This window comes from Amblyomma americanum, chromosome 4 (genome assembly GCF_052857255.1).
Source record: "Amblyomma americanum isolate KBUSLIRL-KWMA chromosome 4, ASM5285725v1, whole genome shotgun sequence".
NCBI lineage: Eukaryota > Metazoa > Arthropoda > Arachnida > Ixodida > Ixodidae > Amblyomma > Amblyomma americanum.
The window spans coordinates 126190225-126212504 of NC_135500.1; the positions used below are offsets into that span (position 1 = coordinate 126190225).

At 47.3% G+C, this 22280-nt stretch overlaps 1 non-coding gene across 1 annotated transcript; it reads right to left on the minus strand.

Moving 5' to 3' along the window:
* Positions 1 to 21066: 21066 nt before the first annotated feature.
* Positions 21067 to 21182, minus strand: TRNAL-CAA (transfer RNA leucine (anticodon CAA)). Its single transcript has 2 exons — positions 21145 to 21182; positions 21067 to 21112 (listed from the first exon to the last, which is right to left on the minus strand). It is a non-coding gene; the product is annotated as a tRNA-Leu (tRNA).
* Positions 21183 to 22280: the final 1098 nt, after the last annotated feature.

Genomic DNA, 22280 nt, shown 5'->3' on the forward strand with positions numbered 1-22280 from the left:
TGACATTTCCTTACTTTCGTAATCTAGTAGACTGGTTAAAACTGCGTGAAAAAAAATATCTTTACTTTGTCAAAAGCGTCATCTAAAAATCGAGTAGAAAAACGTGGACGATCGATACTCAGAACAAATAGGCTAAAAGAAGCGTTGAAGGAAGAACACTTGCTATTCGTTTATTTTTAAGGTAACCGTAAAGAAAAAGTTGGTTCTTCGCTTCAGATTCATGCCACCCTTTGCTAGGATTTCAAGTGGGCTGGCCGGCATATTTTGCGCAGGATACTTCTCGCGTTTAGCGGTGACCTTTATTTGTTCATTGCGCTCTTTTGTCTACGCCCGGGTGAGAGCAGCGAGTGAGCAGAGCGCACGTGACGAATGCGCCGCTTTGTGAAGCTGGCTCATAATCGTGGCTAGCGCTCTCTGCGGTTGCGTGGTTTCGGTTTCACCCGTGTGCGCCCTCAAAATTCCTTGCAGTGCAGTGGCAACGAGAACCACATTTTTGAATATATAAAAAGTGATATGGATATTATTTACGATGGGCTAGAAGCCTCTCAACCAAGAGCAGCCGAACTGAATAGATCAAAAGATAAAAATTTCTTATCCGTTAATCAGCTAGCTAATTAACACGTCTTAGCTGTATTCTGATGCACACCGCTTCTCACAATACCACGCCTAAGAAAGCGCTATTCTACCTGACGAATCGAATTTTTAAAAATTGTGAATCGTCTTAAAGGAAGCACCTGTCATGGTAATTTGTGTCTCGGGCACGTGATCTTTTGTTCGAGGTTTTGCTGCGTCGAGGTGAATGCACACACTATTACAATTTATTCTGCTATGCTGCTGCTTGCAGGTTGCGGGCGTTCACAAGGCTGTTCTACATGAACCCAAAGAAGTCTGCCCTGGCTGTCGGCTTTGCAAATCGCTGATGTGTGAATGGAGCATGAGCTGACAGTTGATCCGAAAATCTTGCATATGAACTATCTGCAGCTTTAATTAGCAAGGCAGTTAGTTACTTTACTGACTTCCTGACAGATCATTCCGCGGCGCATTCTGTTCTCAAGATAAGCAAACATAAGCTTATATCAAATGCAGGGATTGCTGAGGTAAATTTACCTATCTCGGAATAAGAAATCAAAATATGAACTTTGTTTAGCATATTGTTTCCCATATGGTCGGTTTTTACTTCATTAAGCCTGTCCTCGTTTCTTTCTGTGTTCTTATATTGAGTGCACCGTGTATGTGTAGTGAGTCCGGTTGGCGACACTCGTGTCGCCTTTTCAGCTGCACCTCTTTGTTTTTCTTTTCAAGCTGATACTTTAAAAAGAGCTACAAACCTAAATCACGATACAAACACCGCAAAGTGCTAACGTGGCTGAGAGCCTCGTCCTACCTTGGGCTGTTGAAGTCGATTTTATTCTCCCGCCACAATGGCCTCCTTTCTTTTATTGGCACAGTATAAGACATACAAAAGAGATGGCGCCACCGATGTAGAAAGCGACCTCTTCAGATTATGGCCGAGCGCAACCGGTCATCACGATAAAAAAGAGGGAAAAGAAAGCATGGAGTTTTCCTCGTTTCTTTCTCCTCTTTTATCTCTCTCTCTTCCTGCTCTCCCTTTCTCAGGCGGCTGTCTGGAGCATCGCCACAGGCGAGCGCCCTTTCCCGTACGAGGAAAGCGAAGGGGAATTTAATCAAGCAGGAAATGCTTGAGAAACAGCGCCGGTTCCTACTGCAATAAGGCTGGACGCAAAAAGGCTGGAGGAGGAGGCGAGGGTAGTTTTCCCTTGCATCTGAAGGCGCTCGCGTAGCTGCTAATGCGTGCTGCACACATTAAAAGCATGCATTGCACCCAGCTTTTGTTATCTTGTTTTCAGCCTTCCTGCAGCATGCGAAGCAGGTAAGGCTGTGACGTAGAAGTTGAAAAATCAGAAAGAAGGGAGAGAGAGATCGTCGTAAAGCAGTGTGCAGTCAGGGTATCAAGAGCAGCCTCAGTAGCGCATAAACTCTGCACAGCATCAGTTAGCAAAAGCTACAGGAGGCTGTTGGATGTTGCATCAGAAACAAGTCGCCACACTATGTAGTCGAGCATCGCGTTGCTCTGCCACGATCCTGGAGTTGCCCTTGCGGTGAAGTGCTTAGTTAGCTGATCAACTCTGTTAGCTGATTTAGATTGCATAGTGCGATAAGGAAACTGCCAACCCCGGCAGATGAAGCACTGGATCCAAGTTCTCTGTGCGCGCTGATGTTCTGATGCAAAGTTGCAAGTTCTACCGGTAAAGAAAGTAGCTTTCCTGCACACCCACATGTGGAATAAAGCATTGTAGAAGTAGGAGTTACCCAAGAAAGAATTAAAGGCTTGCACGTAGGCACGTGTCAAGATGAAGAGGTCGTCTTTGTATCCCCGCTAAAAGAAATAATTGAAAACGCAAGCCCTAAAATTTGTCAACTTAATACTGAGGGAGTGCGAATGGATACAAAGTATTGGTGTCAATATTTTACGTACATTGTTATCTTCTCAAAAAGTGATCGGCCCAACCCTGACCATATAAAGATGCATGTCGAAAAAAGCCTTACATCTTCAGAGGTACTGCAGCATTGCGACAACGGCTCTAATCTTCCATAAGAACTACAAATAACTTGCCACTGGCGAGCCACCGTTTCTACCATGAAAAGGAAATAAAAGTACTTTCAGGAGACATTAGCGTTGGAGACAATTGATTGCGTTAGTGCTTTTATGAGTGCAAAAAATACGGTCGCTCCTCGGCGCATGTGCGATTGATCACAGACATAATTATGCATATGAGGCGTACACACACCACATCAGCTGAGTGCTATCGAACGAATGTTACTCTTTTCGCCGAAGGGCGCAGGCATGAGCCGCAAGCTGCTCGCAGTGAATTTCATTTTCAGCTGGGGAGAAAGGTCGCTGACAAATCTGCAATGATACGTATCCTGAGCAGTAGGCAATTTTAAAATCATAACCGGTACTTTCATGACTATTTAGGAACTCCATCTCCAAAACCAGAGCTTGCAGAAGTAACCCAACTTTGGTAAATAATTCAGCAGACTGGAACAGTCAGATGAGAACTAGCCGTACTGCGTTCTGATTTGCCCAGCTGTGCCAAGCTTTGCCCACTTTGTACGCCGTCACACAACGGCTATCGGGCCTTGCCAGAGTCACCGTAACCTTCCTTTATCGGACTACCACTCTCCCGAGAAAAAAAGAAAAGACGGGTATAAATATAAAGCTAAAAAAATCAAGACAGAGTTCGCTCGCCAACCTTTCATACACAATGCCCCTTGACTGAACGCCCTTGCCTCGACCAGCACTTATCCAGCCAAAAGCATCTTCCACGCGCAAAATGGAGGCTATCAAGCATGACAAGAAACTTGCACGACAGTCCTTTCGCCTTGCCTCGTGTGCACGGCACGACACGAACCGCAACTGAAAAGCCGCGGCCACCAAGTCTCTCCATTTAGTCGGCCACACACGCATCAAAAGGGACAGAGACAATCGACGGCTCGCATCCCGTTTCAAAAGGGGCGGCAGTCGCATTGAACAGTAGAAGCGGGCAAGAAGCAGTGCCCGTGAAGCGGCCAGGGAGAGGCGTCCTTGGATACGTCGGGGCAGTTATTGAAAGTGCGCCCACTCCACTTGACTCGGAGAGAGGGCGCTGTTGCTACTGCTGCGGTTGCGCCCTCAAGCGCAACGCCGCCGCCACGGGAGAACGGGACGGCGGTCCGTATCGTTTTGATTGACGCGTGCACACAACGTGAGTGTGCACGCGCGCCGCGGGTCACCCTCCAGCGCCGAACCGCATGCACGAGTAAGAGGCGTTCCGCGAGCAGCGACCGACGCGCAAGAGTTGCTTCCAACAATGGGCACGCTTTGGGCGAAAGAATGGCTCTGCGCTCATTTGCCGCCAGTTGTGTACACTGACGAAAAACCTGAGCAAGCAGAGAGGAGCACCTGCACCTGCGCTCATGGTGATCCAGTTCTTCTTTCAAGACCTTAGCGAACATAGAGCAGTCGAACCTCGTGATGACGGAACGGTTTACAACGAAATAATGGATATAACGAAGGAATGAGGAGTCCTTTTGGAAGCTCGATCAGCACGGGCTATAACTAAGCCACGGCTATAACGAAATAATCGCTGGGCCCCTTCAACTTCATTGTAACGAGGTTCAACTGTAGCTCCTTGTCGCTAAAGAGCTGCTTCTGTCTCTGGCAGAGGCTTTGCAGTGTCGCTTCAAGGCCACTTCTAGATAGGCCTGAGCCGAGGCCTGATTCCGTCCTCTTCCGACCCGAAAGAGGGCTGAAAGTGAAATTCAAGGGGCAGCACAGTGGTACAGGTTGTGCATGCGGGCCCGTTTAGAACAAAAAAAAAGCGGCACCGTCGGTTTCTCGTACAGCGCTTAACGAAGCTACTGGGGGTAATCATTCCATAGTCGTGGTGCTGCCATACACAGCTGTCTTTCCTGTTCGTAGACTAAGTGCAGTTCTGCAGTCGCCGAAGAGGTGGCTTAAGAAGACAAAGCTCATGAGCGGTTAGGTATAGAGTGCATATGTGGGAGTGTTAATATACAGTCAAGCATCTGAAATGCAATTCCGTCGGCGCAAAGAGAGATATGTTCGGAAATGCGGTCCCTTAGACTCAACTCATTGCATTTCGTAGGAGCTCGAGGCGATTAGGTATCCAAACCAAAATGTGCCAAAGGCTTCGTTCCGCATGCAAGAAACCTCTTCAAAAAATGTTATTGCCTTTTAGTTTATTTACGTGAAAGTTCTTTCTCTTTCATATTCTTCAACAGTGAAAAAGATCGAAAGCCATGAACAAATGTTTCAGAAGATGCCTGTCGCGAGTACGCAAGTGCGAAAAGCATATTTGAATGAGTTGAACGACGGGAGTAGTTGGGGCGCTGAGGAAAGTCGCTTGTAACGTGTGCAATGACCAGTGGTCTTCCCACTGGGGTGGCGTGCAGCTGTGCACAACAAACAAACGCAGCAACCTTTCCTTCGGACGCACGCTGCCGGAAATACGCTGCGTCCCATACCGTCAGCGTTGGTGCCGGCGCGTGACCACATGTCGATTCGTAATATAGCGAGATCCTCCTCATAAGTCTGCTTACGGCGATGAATAATGAAGCCTGCCCTCAGCTTCAGAACAAATAATTGCACCATTGTATTATCAGGCTTCTTTCCTACCATCCTCCAGTCTTTCAATCCTTTTTACGCGACAGCGTATACAGCTCGCTCGGTCGAAAAGCCGTCGGCCTAGTCGGCACCGCGTGTCGGAAATAATCGAGGGGCTGCGTAAAAAAATCGTCTCCCGGTAATCTGTGGTCCTGGTGATTTATCATTACTTGGATAGGCGATGATAAGTTAATGAAATCGCTGTAATAATTGATTATGTAAAAGAAATGAAAAATTAAAAAGGGGGTCCAAAAGTGTCAAAATGCTCAGAATGAAAAGCCAATGCTTGTTGACGGTAATTAAGAAAATTTAGAGTGTGGAATTGATCAACTAATTAGCTGAAACAGCAGAAAAAAATGAGAAATGAGTTCAAAGGTGTGCGCAACGGACAAGGCGTCGCGTCGAACGGGCGATGGCGTTCCGTGGACTCCCTGGCAGCGCTGCAACACGCTGTCGCGCTCCGCTCTTAAAGGCGAAGCCTAAGCGTCCTCCAATTTTTTCCCTGTTGCCCCCACAAGTACATGAAAGCGGAGAGCGAACAAGAAGCTTTGCTCTTTTTTGCAGCTTTATACCTACCAATTAGGCATGAAAACTGGGTTTAAATTTGATATGCGGCATTTAATTACAGCTTGATTATAAAAAGTGTTCTGCTCTTTTTGCGTGTCCATGCTACTCTCATAGAAGCTCCTTCATTAGGAATCATGGCATCTCCTGTTTAAAGACATGGGTAGATGATCAACTGCTTGAAATAATGCCCAGGCACTTGAAACGAATAGAAGATGCAGTGAAATAACATTATTTAATTTAGTTTCGGTGACTTATCTACACTAGAGCATCATGTCAGGAAGGCTGCGTTTTCCAAACGTTGCTCTTTCATGGGGATATAGTCCGCGAAAGAGAATGGATCCGGCCATAAGGAATGCGTTAAAAAAATCGGGGAAGATGCCGCAAACGATAGCTCCCATGTAACATTGGTATAAAAGGTAATTATAACAATCTTTAGTGTCAAGGAAAACGAATGCTGCTGTGACAGCCCTGCGTTCAGAGCAGCAGAAGCTCGGGCGAAGGGATCAGTTCATGAAGTTTGAAGAGATAGTGTAGAAGGTTACTAGCACTTGGCATGGATATCGGAAGCTACCAATGTGTTTGTCGTAAACTTAATTTGTCCCATACGATTTTGATGATGGTATAAGCCAGGTTTAGTCCAGGACAGACAGCAGCGGCAGCGGATGCGACGGTCCGCTGAGTATTGTCGCCTGTATCTCGCAGGAGCACCGAATTTGACACGGGTTCAACTCTTGCATTCCTTGCCGAAGCACGACTTACAACAAGTTATACGAAAAAAAAAAACGAGCCTTCAGCCGACACCGATGCTACAGCTACACATTTGTCTGCTCTGATTCGTCTACGCACTCCACAAGCGGTGGTGCTGGTGGTAAACATTTATTGACTATGTACAAGGAGGTGTTTGGGCCTAGGCCCTAGGTCCTCAGAAATCTAGGTGGCGCTCCTATTCCGGAGCCCTAATGGCATCTAACGACAAGAGGCAGCGGGAACAAAATCAACTGAATCTTGTCGCCTGTATCTCTTAGGTCAGCGTTTTTACTGTGGCAGGAGTAACAGTAGCGCTTGCCGAAAATTCCGCTGTTGGTTGTGTGCAGCCTCGAAAAGTGAAGCCTCCAACCTCCAGAAGCGCCCCCCACAAGCCACCTGTCATCGCACCCCCATGGCTACGCCGCTTCCCGGGAACCCACCGTTGCTTTTGACCCACTGGTGTCTCGATGAAGCCAGTAACAGGCATGGCAGGCACGTACCGTATTTACGCGCATAATTTGCGCACTTTTTATTATGAATTTAGGGCTCCAAGAAGGGGGTGCGCAAATTACGCGGGGATTTCGCGAGCGCGGCATAAAAACTCCACAAAGGTCATAACGCGCAATATAGGTATAGTGTATGTTGCTGCGTATACGTCACAACCCAGACCCACACCCAACGCTGGCCGCCTCCCGAAAAAAAGTCCACTCTAAATGATAGGCTGTGCACCCCACAACCCCCCTCATTGCGGGATGGCATAAAGGTGCATGCACGAAGCTGAATAAGACACTAGAACAGCGTCATCACTTGCGGCCCAGCCAATTGTTCGGTAGTTCCGGATTGTGTAAGTTTGCTTTCGCAGCTTCGTCCGGGAAAGCAACCGCGAATCAATAAATCAATTATCACACCACACAATTCGTTAACAGTACCGCGCGAGCGTTGACCAAACTGTTTGTCGGCGCCTTATCACGGCGCGGAGCTGAGACGCCAGCGCGAATAGCCACGTGCGCTCAAGTTTGCGGACACAACGATTGTCGTCTATGGCTAAGTAGAACGTTCATTTGGGCGAGTTGGTATGAATGTGAATTTTTCTTTATAAACACCAGGTGTTGCCTAATAAACTTTAGTTGAGAGTCAGCGCCCGTCCTGTGTCCTCCTTCATCTTGTCCTACGTTGTTCGCACTGTTTTACTAAATAAAAGATTGTCGTCTATGGACCAACTTTTGTGCACGCGGTTATGCTCGCTGGCTTTGCCGCTCCGCGCCGTGATAAGGCGCTGACAAGCACTTTCAAAACTTGCCGTATAGTTGTGATATCCCATCTCAAGGCACGACCGAACAACCGAACACAAGCCGTCAGAGCAACCAAGAAAAGCGTAGCCGGCAGTCGAGTCACATGCATTAGCCAAACAAACAGTGGTGTTGGCTCTTCTATCAGCTGCCAATCCTCCCCGGAAGCGCTGCTGGCTGTTCCGAGTGGCGATGCCGCTGGTCCGCCGTGATTGTAACAGCGGCCCCTGACACCACCATGAACGCTCAGTGCACAAAAGATTGAAAAAGCCTTCCGAACAAACATGCGGAATAGCCGAATGCTACTGGGTAGAGCCATAGGGTAGAGCCCGCGTGCATGATGGTGGTCTAGCTGAGCGCGGTGCGTAAAATATGTGAGTAAAAAATTTTGCAAACCCGGGTGATAAGTTAAGGGTGCGCAAATTATGCGAGGGCGCAAATTATGCGCGTAAATACGGTATCTAAAGGGAACACGAGAGAGCCCGGCCCCACCCACCCTAAGAGAAAAAATTGAGCTCATTCGTCCTCCTCCCCATAATTTCTCTGTACAGTGCTCTTGTTAAGCATGCTCCTCCTCCCTCCTCCCGGTACAAGAATTTATGTTGTCCCCTCCTTGAAAAAAAATCCTAGCGACTTGCCTGTGACCCCACAGAAGCGCCACGCACGTCCACCCTGCTCAAGCCTTAACCCACCAGAATCCGCCATCCGCAACATGCCTCCACTCTCCAGAAGGCCTCCAACGGGCAGAATCCTTCACTCGCCAAATTCCCACCCGCCGCTGTGGCTCAGTGGTTAGGGCGCTCGACTACTGATCCGGAGTTCCCGGGTTCGAACCCGACCGCGGCGGCTGCGTTTTTATGGAGGAAAAACGCTAAGGCGCCCGTGTGCTGTGCGATGTCAGTGCACGTTAAAGATCCCCAGGTGGTCGAAATTATTCCGGAGCCCTCCACTACGGCACCTATTCTTCCTTTCTTCTTTCATTCCCTCCTTTATCCCTTCCCTTACGGCGCGGTTCAGGTGTCCAAAGATATATGAGACAGATACTGTGCCATTTCCTTTCACCAAAAAACCAATTATTATTATTAAATTCCCATGCACCAAAAAAATGTTTTTTTTTTGGAAAGGAAATGGCCCAGTATCCGTCTCACATATCGGCGGACACCTGAACCGCGCCTTAAGGGAAGGGATAAAGGAGGGAGTGAAAGAAGAAAGAGGTGCCGTAGTAGAGGGCTCCGGAATAATTTCGACCACCTGGGGATTTTTAGCGTGCACGGACATCACACAGCACACGGGCGCATTTGCGTTTCGCCTCCATCGAAACGCGGCCGCCGCGGTCGGGTTCGAGCCCATGAACTCCGGATCAGTAGCCGCCCACGCACCAGCGGATCGAAAAATTGACGGCAAAAAAAATCTAAGATGCATGGGAAGGCGACCAATGTAAAATGAACGGAAAAATTGGCAGTGGCTTAACTTGGCTAACTCTGGAATTCAGCGAAGAGCAAGCACGCTTGCTAAGCGTCTGAGGCTGGTCTATGGCAGCTTCGCTACACGCTCGCGACAGCCGCTCTATATATACCCACACGACCACGTAGTTATGACGTGGTATCACGTGGTCTTATGACACCCCCATCGGATGTCATCACCCTCCGGGCTTCACGTGACCCCATCGGATGTTGTTAAGGTCAAAAATAATCCAAAGGTCACCCAATGTCATAGGTCAGAGGTCATCTGGACGTCAGAGGTCAAATGTCAAAGGTCAACTAAAAGACATGGGCCAATGTCAGGGGTCAAGTGTTCGACACCATAAGTGTACCACATATGGTCATAAACGGCTAATGTGGTTCGGCTGAATATAGTTCAAGGTCATTGTCCGGCCTACGCGACAACTACTTTACCTAGCGTGGTGAAGCTTTTCGCTTCAAAATCGCCCTGCTGTCGCAGCTCCGCCGCATCAGTGCGTATGGTCTTCCGTAAACGTTTCAAAGCGATAAGGTTGGAAACGCCGGCGTCTTTGGCCGTGATGGAAAGCCTACAAAATTGAGAGATTAATATTTTACCGGTTTGTGTCCGGAGGGGCACCCCGTTTTAATGCGTTAGCCTTACAACGCGCTTATCAGTATATAGTCATTTGATGCTAAATAAACTGCTGTGAAGCACAACAGAAACCGTGGATCGAATGCAGTAATGAGTGCCTTCCGCGCCGTTCAGCTCCAGATACTCATTCACTACCCTCTGTAAGTCGGAGAGAGACAACATTTATGCTAAGTGAAACGGGAAAACTCGCTGAACAGTCTAATTATCTAAGAAGAGCTTCAAATGGACCTAGTTGGCAAACCATGAGAAGCGCAATAACACTGTCGAAGTCTAATTATGTTTTTTTAATTGTACAGAATCTTAATGCGATAGCATTAGAGTCGTCATCACACCAAAATCCCGCCGATGTCCGGCGTCACTAAATTCGGTGATTGGTCGAGAGATGTCACGTGACATTGTGACATCACAATCTGCCCACTGTGGCAGGTGGCAACGTGGAGACCTGATTGTGAGCATCAAAGTTGTCATCACGCCAAAACTCCGCCGATATCCAGTGTCACGAAATGTGTTGATTGGTCGAGATAGGTGACGTTTTCATAATATAGTTTCTAGAGTGTATCTTAGAGAATCGATAACAAAAATCAGGAAAAAAATGTGACGTATGCAAATGTATGCTCCGTCACAGCTTAGCGGCAATGGCGGTTGATGGACCGACAGTTGACAATAATTTGAAGCAAGCACACAGAAGTTGCAATAAAAGGTGCGACAGATATTAAAACTAATTCTTTCGCATTCCGATCTTACAGTGACTTCAGCGTCCCCGTAGTTTTTATTACGTAATTTTTAAATTTTGGGAGAATACACCAGGAGGCATATTCAAATTTGTTTTTTGCTTCGTTTCGTTTCTTTTCCCCCTTTGGAGTGATAGGTCCTCTCAGGTGCAGACAAAAGGCTGCACCTGTCCCAGATATCAAGTTCAACCCCCCCCCCCCCCCCGCTTCCACCTAAAAAAAACTTCTCATAACAGAGCTGTTGAATTAGTGACTTGTTTTTGAGCATTGAGCTGCTGATCAAATGTGCTTACGTTGAAGCCTGTCATCTTGTTCACTCACGGGCAGCACTAGTGCACCAAACATTGCCTTGTAATTTGCATACCGGCAAAATGTGATTATTTTGAATATAAAGCATAAAACTAGAGGTCACCGTCACAAGTCTTTCCTATAGAACCGAGCGCCCCAACCTTCGTGAATGAGCAACTTTCTCCTTTTGTGAAGCGGATGTTCGATAAATTGGCAAGAAAAGAAGCATGACTGGGAATAGATTTCGACAATGAATGGAAGAATGTTTAAGCGCGAATCAGTTGCCATGCCAGCAATTCACATTACCTGCCCTGATAGCGTATCTCAAATTATTTAGAGATGTTATCGGTTAAACATGCTTCTTTAAGTGCGCTTGCACTAAATGCTTCGCTAGCGAAGAAGCCGTTCTATCTTCAGCTGAAGCCTCGGAGTAACTCGGGTAAGTTCGGTTAAACGTAGAGGAGCGTGGCGCCAGCTGCAGCCGAGTGGAGAGAGGGTGCGATGATGAATAGCAAGAAACGCTGTTACGTGCTGTGGAGAAGCTTCCTGCTTGACTTGTGGTTTGAATGATCCGCTACGCGGAGCATTCTAGGAACATTCATTTCGCTGCAGCTGAACGCTGTGGCCTTAAGACTTTTGACCAAGACTGTACTTGTGTCAGCGTTAGCGTACTAGTTGCATGTATGCGCCAGACCGACCTTACCTGCCAGGTGGGAAGCCGAAGCAGAGTGACGAAGACAGTGTAACCTTGCTTAACGGGATGCGGAAACAGATGAAGAGCGACAAACGCGATGGAGAGAGAGAAAGGAGACGAATGACGAACTCATGAGAGGAACGTGCAGTCGAGAGGCGTGTATAGGTGGCTTCAGAGACCACTGAAAAGGGGGAAGTGCCACTCAAATCGCGACGAGCAGCTATGGCGGCTTGTCGCAAGATGAAAGCAGGGGAAAGACTCCAAAAACATTTATGTGCAACTCGAGTTTCCAAGCTTGTAAAAAGGTAGACATAGATAAAAGAAGCTAACCAAGGGCGAAGTGCTAGCGCAGTTAAGTCGCATTTAGGAGGACCAAATCTGTCCGGGGCAGTTTTTTTTTCATGACATGGGACTTCTGCATTCTGATATCAAACCAATGATAAGAATAAAGAAAGCGGATGCACCCGTTTTTCCACCTGAACACTTGCTCAAAAGGAAACAAAGAAGATGAAATGGCGTTCTGTTCCAGACCACTGGCACTCCCTTCATCGTGATAATGCTCGCAGCAACATGGCACACTAAAGCGTCCTTTGTATTCAGTTCACCTGGTTATCAGTGTTATGATCGCACTCATGCAACTAGGTTAGTGGGCGGTGTTGCCTCTTGATGAAAACCTACATTGCCCTGTGAAACGGCGAAGGTGGTTTTGTGATGTAGCACCCGATAACGATATGCTAACTTTATGAAGTCATAGGCCTGCAGACGCGTTATGTACCGGCTGTCTTCCGGCGAACGATTTGTACTAGTTTCTTGCTTTTATTTAGAGATTTTTGCATATGTGACAGACAAAAGCATGGATTCGAGTCTCAGTGGCGATATTTATGTCAACATGCTTAAACCAACAAACTTTAAAAAAAAACCTTCACTCCCTTAATACTGCAAATGGTCTTCAAAATGTGATAACGTAACTACCAGGCATTATGCTGGAAAACACTTCATTGTTCGACGCATTTATTATAAACGTTACCGCTGCCTTAACCACTGCGACCACTGTCCACACAGGGATTAGTGACCACTGCGTTATAATTTTGCTCACTGATGAACTACATCGTATGAAAAGCGAAGGAGCACCACCGAATAAAGTTGGTGTTATCAATGCCACTCATCTTTAGTCCGCCTGTCATGCCACTAGCCAGCAAGCATGGGACGCTGTTTACGGAACAAATAACAGTGAAGTTGCCTACTATATATCTTTTATGCTATACACTGCGCATACTTTCCACAAGCACAAAAAAAAACGCACAGAGCAAGAAAATTCCAGATGATGAAGGCTTTCGTAAACATAATCAAAGATAAAAGTCCACTGTCCGCTAAATATGCGTAGATAACACAGATCCGGGGGCTTTTGCCACACGTCGGTCATAAAGATACAAACTTAAAACTAAACTAAGAAGAGCAAATCATTAGTACTTAATGAATCTTTATTCCAGAGAAAATATACCCGGCTGCGACGCAGTCTAGCAGAAATTAATTTCTTTATGGCACCCTTGCATAACGGCGACTGACCCTGACAGTTTGAAGCATAAACGACAACAGCTTGAAGGCAGTTCGCTCGCACATTATCTTATTAATTCTGTACTGACCAGTCGAATCAATGGAACGCCTCCTTTGATAGCCGTACTTCTCACTGTGGTTACCATTTGACAATAAACGTGGTTATTCAGTCATTATTCCATTTTTGCACTGATTGTGGAGAAGCATTCCTTTCTATTAACTCCATTAAAAACAGCAGGTCTGATGTTGCAAACGGCGCGTAGGTTAAACCTTTAACATACGCCCTCGACATAATACGCCCTGTCGTTATGCATATCTAGAATTTAATTTTCTTCACAGGAATATTTTGCGAGGCGATGGCAATCGCCACCTTCATACGCGTATTTAAGGAAGGAAAAAATAGTCTCACGAACCATCGTCTAATCTTCATTCTCCCCGCATTCTCCAAAAGGTATTAAAAAATAATGCACAATAGAATCTCATCGTTCTTTATTCCGCATGATTTGTTTCATTACTTTCAGCTCAGCTTTAGAAAGTTCCTTTCAACCGAGACAGTTTCTGCAACAGAGAAATATATTACCATCGAAGCGTTAAGTCAGCGGAAAATGGTGCTGGGAAACATATATTCATCAAGAGCATTCGATTTTGTTAATCATAAAATTCCTTCCAAGCTGCAAACATACGGCATCCGTATAAGAACCTCACAAACACTGAAATCATATGTTGGCAATAGAATACAGTATGCCACGTGGGCTTCCATACCCTTTATTGTTCAGCGCACATGAATTCGCGCCACGCACGCTCCGGCACGCGCATCTTTTATTTCCTTCGGTGCCAGCCAATGCACCCAGATTCAACACAACTGCGCATGCGCATCAGGTGCTTGGCCAAGAGCTAGAAGCTTGCATGTGATCGTGGCGAGGGCAGATAAGTACGGAGCAAGAGGCCCAAGGGAAGGAGTTCGGCGCGAGCGCTGTTGCGACACGGTCACGCTGCCCGTGGGCATCGCGGTTGCGGCGACCCGTCGCAGCTGCCGGCGCGCTCCTGGCTGCGGGACCGCGCCTGGAGGAGTGCGGTCTTTTCTGGCGCTGTGGGGAAGGTCCACAGGCGGCCGGCATCGAGACCCGGCGTGAGTGGATGCGTCGACCGCAGCTCCGTAATTCGAGCGCACTGAACCTAGGTTAGAGGAAGTTAGCTTTTGGCAACTGCCGCGATCTTGCAAGCATTGTAGGGTGGTGTTGAATGAAATGCTTTGCTGGTTTCTTTTCTGCAGTGGCTGTGTTGCGCCTCTTAGCGCTTTTGTGTGCCTGGAATAAACGGATGCTTTAACGCCTGAGTGTGGCTTTTGAAGCGAAAAGCTCCTAGGTAAAGCAGTCGCCACGTAGGCTGGACAATGACCTTGAACGACCTTCAGCCCAACCACGTTTATCCCTTACGGCGCGGTTCGGGTGTCCACCGATATAAGGGAGAGCTACTGAAGCCATTTCCCTTCCTCAAAACCAATTTTTCAAAACCACTCCAATTTTCTTCGAAAACAGAAGAAAAGCGCATAACTGGCCCCCTGCGACAGTCGACACCTAAGTCGCTCTTTAACGTACGTGGCGGTAGTGACAGATGTGCGCCGCATGCGTTGGCATTCACAACGTTGTAGCAGAAACGCGGCACTGAAACTATATAGACCTTTGGCGTTCATTGTGTTCATTACAGTTAGCGTTGACAACGCTCTAAACTCCGATCATGTTGAGGAACTGAAGGGTAATAATAATAATAATAATTGGTTTTTGGAGAAAGGAAATGGCGCAGTATCTGTCTCATATACCGTCGGACACCTGAACCGCGCCGTAAGGGAAGGGATATAGGAGGGAGTGAAAGAAGAACGGAAGAAAGGTGCCGTAGTGGAGTGCTCTAGAATAATTTCGACCACCTGGGGATCTTTAACGGGCGCTGACATCGCACAGCACATGGGCGCCTTAGCGTTTTGCCTCCATAAAAACGCTGTTGCCGCGGCCGGGTTCGTACCCAGGACGGAAAGGAAGGGCGAATAACTCGCTCCCTGGGTCAGCGGACGCCTCAGTCACGCTTTGAGTTACATGGTGGGGTGAAATAGAGAGATGTGGGCTCCATGCATTAACGCTGACAATGTTGTGGCAGACACGCTGCACTGCAGCAATAGGCCGCAGCGTTTATTGGGTGACCGACCTCTCGCGATCAACCTTTAACTGCCACCTATCAAGGTGGCAGGGTGGGCGCACTGCCTATCCACTGTGCGGAACGCACTCAATATTACAGACGCCAAGCCACGTCTGGTTGCCCGATACACCACACCTTTCGCTTTCTAACCAGGTTTAGCAGTAGTTGAACCAAAGCTAATTTTTTTACTCGTCGGGTACTACCAAGACTCACAAACCCCATTAACTCGGAGGCGTGGCCTTCAGCCGATATCAGTAGCGCTAGATCTTCAGAAAAATGTTGTAACCGGGAAGACATAAGGCAGAATTCATGGGTCACCCTTATTCCTCATTCATATCAACAATATCGTACATTGGATTTAAGTCGCGCAGTTGTTCTTCATTTGCGGATGCCATAAAAGTTACTTGTAACGAGCGATAATAAATTCAAGATTGAACCAAAGGCGAATTTAGCATTCAACGATTATAGTGAATCCCGTCACTTCAGAATGAATTCAAATAAGTCGAAGGCAGTTTTCTATATGCCAAGAGGAAAGCAGCTATCGGAAAGTATGGCCATCCATCTGAGAATGGAATCCATTTAATCAGTTGCCTGTTGAAAGGTACTCGTTGTGACTATTTACGAAGAACTCAAGTTCGGATCGGCACGTACAGCACCTTAGATCTCAAGTTTCATCAGCTGTCGGCATTATTTCCGGAATTGCGTATATATTATCTGTAATAGTTTGGTTTAGTTCAGTTTAATTTGGTTTATTGTGTTTAACGTCCCAATGCGACAAAGGCTATAAAGGACGCCGTAGTGGAGGGCACCGGATAATTTCGACCACCTAGGGTTCTTAAGCGTGCACTGACATCGCACAGTACACGGGCCTGGACTTTTTGTTTAGTCATCATCAGCCTGACCGCGCCCACTGCAGGGCAAAGGTTCTTTAACGCGCACTAACATCTAACAGTACACGGGTTCCCAGCATTTCGCCTCCATCAAAATGCGACCGCCGCGACCGGGAACGAACCCGCATCTGTCGGGTTGGCAGCCGAGCACCATAACCACTGAGCCACCACGATGGCTGAGTGTAAAGGTTAAAGTGTCACCTTAAATTGCGTTAGTATTCTCGCTTCTCTAATCTGCTGTACCACAAGTGTTAAAAGCGTGTTTCAACTACGTCTGCTACAAAAGAAGACAGCCCGATGCATATGATGTAACTTCTCATCCCTCAAGGGATATATTTTTAAATATAATAACCTCTCCCAGTGTTTTGTTTCTATACCATATACACTAGACAAAGAGCCTCGCTGCGTTTGGGGCGCTCCCAAAAAACTGGGAGCCAGTAAATCAGAGAGAAAATAAATTCGCGACGAGTAACCCTGTTTGACGTGCGTATAAATTTTCTTGCCCGGCACACTCGCCGGGGAGTTGCCAGATGACGCTAGGTGCCTGCTGCTATCATTATTATCACCACCTAACGTGCACACAAGTGCAGCTATATGCCATTAAACGCAGATTTCAGGCGCGTGCACTCTGAGTGGACGACAACGGTCGAGCACGAATTGACGCCGACTGAACGGCCGAGATTTTCATCACTGCTGGTCTTCTGCTCACGGATTTTGAATTTGTGGCTAGCGGTGTCACACTACACTGCTAATAGTTTTTAGGTTGCAGGAAGTTAGAACGCAGTGGGTGTAACCGAAGATGATGACTTCATTTACCTGAGTGGTGAGAAGCTGCAGCCGAGCAGCGGCAACAACGACAGCAATGAAGAAACCTAAAGGCATGTGCAACTAGGCGCCAGATAGAGCGTCAGACTGTATGGTAGAATGAAGTATTTTACCCGGAATATAGCTGAGAAACTAAAGTGAAAAATTCTGATCTCGCTTGACGGCCGCGCCCAGCCTAGAGAGAGAGAGAGAGAGAAAGACAAACGGAAAGGCAGGGAGGTTAACTAGGCAGCGCCCGGTATGCTACCCTACACGTGGGAAGGGGAACGGAGGGAGAGATAGAAAGGGGGAGAGAACAAAGGAAGATGATCACTTTTCCACATGTCCGTTGGCCGTTACTTGTAGGGTACACAGGGCACAAACTGATAGTTCGCAACCTTGCACTCAGTCCTGACGAAATTGCAAAAAAAATGTTCGACCCTTAGAAAAGTGTATACGTAATAACACGTTGATCGTACTACAGATTTTTTAAAAAAACAATACAAATGTCATAATCACTCTTGCGAAACCACAGGAAAACCTTCTAATTCGACAGACTCGACATTACTGGCATATCCCTACACCTCCTGTGCGAAACAATACGCATTCTCTATGTTTTATTTCGCCTACATTTTTAAGTAAGCAGACCACTAAGTATTTTGACCTACCTAGACACTCTACCAAGTCTATCATTCGTTTCTGCCATGAAAATATCTTCTTATATACAGGTTGCTGTATCATGTGATGTTTCTTGTAATGTGATACGAATTATCTTACTTTTCTTTTCACATGAGACATGGCTGTATATGTTTCTTGCTTTGTATAGTGCGTTTCCACCTATTACATTAGATGCTCCATTTAGTTCGCCCTAATGAATGTGACAGGGGACCGTGCCTTATGGACGTGGGAATGTGTGCTCGGTTAGTCGTTGCAATAACAATATGGGTCCATGCGGGATCAACAGGGGCAGGCCCAGTTTTGGCTTGCCATAATGTCTCTCGCAGGTTTCTATATGCTTTTCGGAAGGTCGCTCATCCCCGATTGGTTATGTGGAACTCGCAGGGACCCGGTATTATGTGTACTTGCTAACGTTCATTGCCGGAGAAAGGCCTCTCACACTGCTCTGCAATTAATTCTCTCCCGCTCCAGCCACGGTCGCTCTATCACAGCAAACTTCATTAATTTATTCGCCTACCTGGCTTTCTGTGAGGTTGCTTAACATAACACTACGTGTTAATATTTCAGCAGTCAAATTCCTGATATGTTAAGAAATGAGATCGTACACTAGTGCACCCAAGGCTCTGTTTCATTATTTGAAAATGCCCAAGTATTTCGCGCACTTTCGTTTTTTTTCCGGCGCCAAAATTTATTCAATGATGCAAACTCGTGGTATGCGGCGCTTGGTGGTCCACAGCCGGTTCAGCTGCACACTGCAACGAAATGTCACTGCCTTAGCCATTAGCAGTCGTTGCTACGAGTGCACAAAGTCTGTCGATGGCACGCTTTTTTCTATCGTCCAACAGCGCACAAAAAAAAAACCACCAGAGCACAAAGAAAGAACGCTCTTCTCCGTTTCATTTTCTTTTAGTGTCATGATGTTTTTTGCGCGCTGTTTGACGTTCGGAAAAATGAAGTGCCGACTAGCCCGACGTTCTACACTGCCCTGTTTTTCCCATGTTAACTTTTCCGCAGCCCAAAAGAATCTCTCAGATGAACTCCGTGTCGCATTTCACAAACCGATCCTTATGTTCCGTCGCGCAGGAGTTCGTTTCCGCCGGAACATCACAAGCAAAGACTGCGCCCGAGCTGGAAAGGACCGCGCTCACACCGTGGCGCTCGGTGAACATTTTGGCGCTGTTGGACACCCTGTGCCAATATGTAACAACCTCTTTTGTAGATTAATAAAAGGAATTTTATTCCTTAAATACTGTAACGCTCTGTTTGAGTCTGCAATGGCAGGTGCGTGGTCTGATTGCTTCGCGGCGCATCTTCGTCCTGTGTTGCATCTTGGATGGTTCTTCTCCTGTAAACATCCTGCACCAACTGGACGGTTAATCAGTTTTTATGTTATGATTGACCCGATAACTTGCACTTGAGAACAGGAAATTCGCGAATGAAGATTAAAGAAGCAATTAAGGATGGAGTAAGAATGATGACATATCCCTGCTTGACCATCGCATGTTTTACGAGTGCTGCGCCTTGTTTCCCCTGTAGAGCTTCCAGCACGCTGCCAAAGTCAACAACAAATGAAGAGCGTCATAAACAAAGAAGCTGAACTGACAACGAACGGTGCGAACAGTTCCACCCTTACATCATTCCCCTTCCACCGCTTCCGGAAAGAAAACACAGACCGCTCAATGCGAGCCGCTTTCCAGCCAATAATTCCGGCTCTTTTCTCTGCTGTCCAGAAAAGCCGACTCTGCAGAGGACAGTGGCCATCCATCGCATGCCTGGCTTCGCTGTAATAGAGGCGGCGGACGCTGCGTGACACGTGGCCTCTGGCGTGCTTGACGTCTAACCTTGGCGTCAGCCGTTGTCCACGAGGCACCGCCGCGCCCGGGCGTCTGGCGTAGCCGACCTCGCGAGAGTGCGTCGGCTTTTTCGACGCTCCCGAGCCGGAACGCGGGCCGGAAACGCCGCGTGCGTCGGCCCCTCCTCGCGGATGCCAGCCCAAGCGTGAATACTCGCTTCCCGCGGCACGCGGACTGTCCGAACGACGGGCAGTGCCCGGGCATACCGCATTTACCCGAATCTAAGCCGGCTTCAATCTTACGCTGACCACAAAACGAGGACGCCCGGCAAGGCTCAGGACAAGTAATAAGAGCCGTCAAGAACATCCAATAGACAATTTACAGTATACGTTAAGGCCCTAATTTTTTTCTGAAAGAGGAGAGGAGCTGACTAAGTAGCATCGTTCCCACGAAACCTTGTCCTAAAGCTTATATATCGCATTTTCAACCGAATAATGTGTTTTAGCTGGTCACATTTCATGGTAGATACTACCATAGAACCCCTTGTTCAGGTGTAAAGAAAGAACATTTAGCATTTACACTTTGGCGATTATACACACCAGATAGATTGGACGATACCTTATTAAGTAAGCTAGGATTATTTCGGTAGTCTTTTTCGTGAACACTTGGATTTTATCTAAACAAGACCACTTGGACTTTCTTTTCTGAAGTGGATCACGAACTGCACACTTCAGTGTTGTAATAATAGATAATGCGATTCAATGTATCTCTATATCCTTTTTATATGAAATGTAGTGCAGCCATGCATATCACGCACAACATTGAAAGGCAGAGAAAAATCGCATGATGTCGAAAAAGGCTAAAGCGTAACACGAATATAATATATAGAGAGGGGCCCTCAACTCGTACACTTCACGCTTTCATAGAACCCGCATCGGTCTCGAGTTAGGTGAACGCGGTATGCGCGGCCACAGGAAACGCAACCGTCGGTAGTCAGAATGAATTCGCGTACACAAAGCTTTCCTTCCTTTCTCCTCTGAATTTGTTTTGCTAGCGGAAGCCCTCTCTCACCTTCGCTCGCATTTCCCGCTCCTTTTCTTTCCACGAAAGCTCGCTGCCATATAGCCAACAATCTCGCCGGCCTATATTTGTTCTGAACTGTGAGCAACGCCTGTATTGTTGGGCGTTGAATTCTCGGCGCTCATTTGCATTTGTCGTATTCGCAACCGGTAGCCAGTATATTTGTGCATGCAGATACTAAATCTGGCCCTACAAAGGTGCAGAAAGGAACTGTCAGGGTAAGAGGAACACCCTCCGTTAAGCGTGATAATCCTAGCGAAAACAAACTATCAGTATTTCGCTTAGGAGCTTTTTAGAACACTGATCTAAAACAAATGAAAGAAGGAAGACAAGAGGTTATTCTCGAATATATATTACCAGGAAAAAAAAACACAGCAATCTCCTTCATAACGTAGATGTTAGCCGAACTGTATGGCTATCCGTTAAAGCTGTCTTTGACCTGTGTAGATTCCCGCCTACTACAGAAGAAAAAAAAGGTGTGTCAGAAGTGGGATTCGAACCCACGCCCACTAAAGTGGACCAGAATACCCGAACCCTTACCCAGGGTAAGGCATTGCCTTGAGCCTGGCGCCTTAGACCACTCGGCCATCCTGACACGATGACAGGCGCTTGTATGTCACAGTGTACTTCAAGAATATCCCAGTTTCAGCAACAGCCGTCACGCAGTCCGAACGAGAAAGCATGAAGCTTTTTAGCAGCAGTGTGATACAAAAGAAAAAAAAAGACAGTTTGGAAAGCGTAACAACCTCAGTGAGATTCCTTCTGCTGAACTTACGCCACTACACCATAATTGTGAACTGTGCTTCATATTCAGCATTAGATCACCTTTTCCATGTCCTAATGAGTTTTTACAACTCTTTCACCTGGTTTAGGTTCATAGGGTTTAGCGTCCCAAAGCGACTAAAGATATGAGGGACGCCGTAGTGGAAGGTTCCGGATAATTTGACCTCCTAGGTTTCTTAAACGTACGCTGACGTCGCACAGCAAACCAGCCTCTAGCATTTCCCCTCCATCAAAATGCGACAGCCGATGCCGGGATCGATCCCGCGTCTTTTGGGACAGCAGCCGAACGCCATAACCACTGAGCCACCGCGGCGGCTCAACTCTTTTGCTGGAAGTACAATGCATTTCAGTGAAAGCTGCTCTCCGTTTAGTCTTATCTCAAATATTAGCCATAGTATTGTGACGACCCCACATATTACACGGGTCCACACGGGTGGAAGAGGCAAAAAGACACCGCTAGACTTAGTTGGAACAAAACAGATATATTAAAGAATTACATATTACCAAGTACATGATGAGGACGCTATAGGGTGCCCAAGCTACATGCAGCTGCGTTGGCACCGGAGTATTCGTCATAAGGAACGGAAGGACTGCGGAGTTGCCCTTGTTCGTTCGCTGAGGTTCTTCTCCCCGATGGCTTGGGCGCCGGAGGACAGACTGCCCAGCGGTGTCGTCTTGCGCCTGCTCGTCTCTCCCCTGCCCCGCTTTTCTTGTTTCTCCGTCCATCGGGCAATCCCTTTTTCCAGGCTAGATTGTGTCTGTCGCCCCCCTCACAGAGCCAGCGCCTACGGCATTCCCCATCTTCCCGGAACCTCCCGCCGGCTAGGGTCCTTTGCTCTCCTGCCTGGGCCCCTGTCACTCTTGCGGGGGTGCGCTTGTGCAGTTTAATGCTTGTCGGCGTGCGAAAAAA